The sequence below is a fragment of the Equus caballus genome, chromosome 7 (assembly GCF_041296265.1).
Source record: "Equus caballus isolate H_3958 breed thoroughbred chromosome 7, TB-T2T, whole genome shotgun sequence".
Taxonomy (NCBI): domain Eukaryota; kingdom Metazoa; phylum Chordata; class Mammalia; order Perissodactyla; family Equidae; genus Equus; species Equus caballus.
The window spans coordinates 11,923,313-11,928,444 of NC_091690.1; positions in this window are offsets into that span (position 1 = coordinate 11,923,313).

Consider the following 5,132-nt stretch of genomic DNA (forward strand, 5'->3'; position numbering starts at 1 on the left):
AAACTTTGGGCTTCAAAATTTGCACCAAAGGTGAATATCCCTCAAGGAAGGCATGGTCCCTAATAGTCATTTTAGATGTGACATAGGAGATAATAGTCAAAGAAGATCCTATCTCTATCAGAGATACAGATATCAAGTCAATATCCATGGAAATCAATGGATGAGGGAGTTCTTTCCAGAACTCAAAGCAGAACTGAGGTTTCATTGAAGAACTTCCCTCACAGCTAGGGCAGGGGTCCTTACACTGCTTGCCCCAGAATGAGTCCATCATTACTTTCACTGACTACTCCTTCTCCTGCTACCTCTCCCCTTTGTTTTTCACGGGAATTGTTCCCCAATAAATCTCTGGCATGCCTAATTCCACCTTGGCATCTTCTTCCTGGAGAACTGTATCAGTGATATCAGCAATGGGCTAAGAAGGCATCTTAAGATGGGGCTTGAGGACTGGCTCATTCACTGCCCAGCTGACAAGGGAAACTCCATCCCCTGTAGAATGTGGGGCATGGATAAGCCCTGGCACAAGGCAGTAGGCCAATGGCTAAAGCTTTCACCAATGTTGATCTGGTAAGAAGTCCTGGTGGATGGGAATGCCTTTGGTGGTGAGATGATTCAGGCATTTGAAAAGTATGACTGGAACTATGTCTAAAGGGACAGGGGAGTTGGCTGGTTGTTAATAAGTTGTACTGATGCTTAGCAGAGGGATAATGAAAAAATGAGAGCAGTAAAAGAACTGTAAAGACTATGTAAGAGAGCCAATTAGGAATTGGCCCTAATTTCATGTAGTGGAAGAGTGAGCACAGCTAAGGAGCAAACTCAGATCCTTATATTTGGAATTGCAGAGCTCCAGAGAATTTTAAATGCTCATCCCAGGAATATCTGTTATGCTAAGATCAGGGCCCTGGTTGGAAGACCTGGGACCACTGAAATATAGAATAGGGACATCTTAGGGCTCCCACTCTAAGAAATTTGGCCTCAAACCCAGGGCTTGATGAGGTAGCCAATGTCTCCCTAATAGAAGCTAGAACTTCCCCAGTATTGGAAGACGGTACAGACATCTCCCCACTGCAAGTCAATAGGTGACCCCTCAGAGGATGACCCCCATTTCTTCCTTTGGCTGCCAGGCCTATACTTAGGATTGAATCCCTGCATAACCTTATTGGAGATGGAGTGAGCCTGATAAGGAATGGAAGATTATGTCCTAAAGGACCTGAAAAAATAAGCTAGCATGTCTACCAGGATGCAAGAGAATATGCCTGGGATTAGATTTTGAGAGTGCTTGATCAGATGATCCACAAATAAGACAATAAGCAAGACTTCACTGATTGGAAGCACTTTCTCAGGACATAGGACTTAACTTCTTGGCAAGAATGCTGGGAGGTGGAGCAAATTTACTCCTAGAGTGGCTCTTATAACTGGCTCTTAGAACTTGGAGAAAGTGATGGTCATGATTGGGAGTATTTACACTGTGGAAATCAGCCAACACTACAAAAGAGGATATCCCTCCCACCACTACTCATCCCTTGAGGGCTAGTTGTTGAAATAGTTGCCAGCACACCACTGTCTATAGTCATTTACTCAGGTGACTATATACTGGGGAAAAGGAGATACCCAGACATTTTGAGGACTACCAGACACAGATTCTGGGTGTATATTGATACCCAGAGATCCAAAGCATGATAGAGATTCCCTTTTAGAATGGAAGCTTATAGGAGACAGGTGATAAATGGAGTCTTGGCTAAAGTCTAGTTTACATTGGGTTGGTAAGCATTTCCTACTTCCCAAATTAATAGTGATGAAAATACTTGACAACTTGAGTATCCACCATATTAGGTCCTTGGCTTGTGGGGAAATAGTTGCCATAGTGGGGAAGAAAAATGGAAGTCTCTGAAACTGGCTCCCTGCTGCTGTCCTGGACAAGATAGTAAATCAGAAACAACAATTTTATCCCAGGAGTTGGCTAGATTAGTGCCACAGGCAAGGACCTAAAGGCTGCAGGGTGGTGATATCTATCATATCTGCATTTAATTAGCTGGTCTAGTCTCTGCAGAAATCAGACACATCCTAGAGATGATTGTAGACTGCTGCAAGCTCAACCAAGTAGTAGCCCAAAGTGCAGCTTAGCTGCTGAATATAGAATTACTGCTGTAACACATTAAGGAGGTCTCAGACATATGGAATGTGGCTTTTTTGACTTGGCAAATGCATTTTTTTTCTTTTTCTGAAAAAAGAAGTGGAAACAGTTCACACTTCATTCAGTTTTGCCCTGGGGCTATGTTAAGTATCCCACTCTTGGCTATAGTATAGTCTGAAGAAATCTGGACCATTTGGACATCCTGCAACACATCACATTGGTTAATTAAACTAATGACCTCAGACTGATTGGGCAGAATGAGCAAGAGCGAGCTGGCATGCTGGGGGCTATGGTAAAACACAAGTACTCCTGAGGAGAGATAAACCCCATGGAGATTCAGGGGCTGGCCACTTCAGTAAAGGTTCTAGGGGCATGAACAAGGGCATGCTAGGACATCCTCTCTGAAATAAAAGACAAATCACTGCACCTTACATCCCCCATTTTGTCGGTGCTGATGAGTTGATTCCCACTCCTAGCAACCCTCTGTACAGCAGAGTGGGTACACTCTGCCCAGCCTCTTTGTGCCATCATCCCACCTTCCAGCACTATATCAGACAATGCTTCACTACTATTCATAGGGTTTTCATGGCCAGTATTTTTTGGAAGTGGGTAGCCAGGTCCTTCTTGCTAGTCTGTTTTAGTCTGGAAGCTCTGCTGAAACCTGTCCACTATGAGTGACCCTGCTGGCATTTGAAATATTAGTAGCATAGCTTTCAGCATCACAGTAACACACAGCGCCCACAGTATGACAACCAACAGGTGGGTGGTATGGTTCCCTGACTGGGAAATGAACCCAAGCCATGGAGATGAGGGTGCCAGATCTTAACCACTAGACCACCAGGGCAGGCTGCATTCCCTATTACAAAGAAGTAAACACAGCACCTGACAGGCCTCTTTGAGTTGTGAAGGCAATACATTCCAAACCTAGAAATGATGCTCTTGTCTGTTTACCTATTGCCAGTGTTGCATGGGGCCCAGAACAGGACTTCTCTCGTAGACAGTCTTTGCTTTTGGGCTCCCAAAGACATTCTCAGAACAGCAGGCTCCTCCTACCCAATCCTCCCTTTTTCACTATCTCCTTTCACTGGTGCCTGAAAGGCTGTCCCCACCACTCCTGCCACTCCCTCTCCTCTTTCAATTTCACACGTGTTTCCCCCAATGAATCTCTTGTATGTCTAATTTCATCTTGGTGTTTGCTTCCCAGAGAACCAAACCTATGACAGTCTCTGAGAGAATGAAGGGCTGCCAGCTGAGCTCTGCCTGGAAAGCTAGTCTGCAGCTCATGTTATGAACCTTGGATTCTGAGGCTGCCTCCTTTTGCAGTTCTCAGTTCAAATAAAATCTCCTGTAAACACCCATAACCTCCTCAGGTAGAGTTCCAGTGCTGCTTCTTTTGGCCTCCTTTTGTGCCTTCTGGCTTTATAAAAATCTGTATAAAGATGAAAATAACTACTGTTAGCATTTTGACATGTTTTCCCAGTCTTTGCATTTTGGTGTGTTTTTCTAGTCTTTATTTTCTATATATGAATTTATACATAAATTTTACTTTAGTTTATTATTTATTTTAATTTTTTGCTGAGGAAGATTCACCCTGAGCTAACATCTGTTGCCAGTCTTCCTCTATTTTGTATGTGAGCCGCCACCACAGCATAGCCACTGGTAGATGAGTGGTGTAGGTCCATGCCTAGGAACTGAACCTGGGCCACTGAAGCAGAGAACACCAAATATAACCACTAGGCCACCAGGGCTGGCACATGTACACAAATTTTGATTGAAAGTTTTCCATCTGACATCTACGGTTTTGTGCCATGCTGATTTTCACTCAATATAATATAGGGAACATTTTCCTGTTAATTGTTCTTTGTCTTCAATATTTCTTTGAGCTTATTGAAGAAATTGTGATTATTGCCTTTGAGGAGAAGGGAGTGAATTTGAAAGGAGAAGGGGTAATTAGAAGGGAGAAGGGAAGATATTTTAAGACTGTAAAACAAGTTGGAAAATAGGTATGAATTGGAGTGGAGCAAGCAAGGATGTCCTGCCACTTAGTGTTGGTACCTTGAGGAGGCAAGACCTGAAAGGAGATAGACCTATATGTACCTAGGGATGGTGGACTGTATGTGGTATGATTCCTAGCCTTGGAAAAGATTCTTGTTTCAAACATGGAGTGCAGAGAAAATACCCTCTGGTCTTTTGGACACTCATTGTGACAATGAGAATGTCCATGGTAGCCATAATGGCCTAAAGTCTAGAGGTCATTCCTCTACCTTCCAAACGACATGGACCAGGCACTTCTTAGATGCTAGTACAGCCATGGGAAATACAAATAAGACTCAAATTGAGTTTATTATCAAATGAATGAGGTAGGAACTCAAGGTCAGACTTAATTTGGTTAAAAGAAAATAAAGAAAGGGACCTATCTTGCACACTTGCATTTAGAGACTGAGATTTATACCCACTGTAATCTCTTAATCTCCAAACCAATCCCACTACCTCCTAAACCAAGGTCCCACCTTAGAGACTTCCCACTACCTGCAGTCTGTTCCAATATCCAAACAATTTCTGCTTTTATTTCTACAGTTCTGTAGTTTACATTTCTTTTATCCTCTTCACACCTCTTCACAAGTCAGATTCTGTAGTGCAGTTAAGATTTTTATTATTAAATAAAAGATAAGATACCTAAACTTATTTAAGTAAATTCTTCTTTTGAATCCATTAGATTTCCTAGAATTATGTGCATTGGATGGGGGTGGTTGTGGGAGAAAGAGATTAAGCTCGTTATTCCCCTCTTGGTATCAATCTTTCTACCAGACTGATCTTCCTTTCAGCTAGAGTAAGAGAATCACAGCCCAAAACAGTGCCTTTATTGGTGTTGCATAAAATGATCAGAGAACCTGGAGTGAACAGCGACCTTCCTGTTGGGACTCTACTTGGGCAGCACATGCAGCCTGATTCTCTGTGTGTTGGCTGAGAACAAAGGCGCTCTGATGCCATGCTGGGGGAG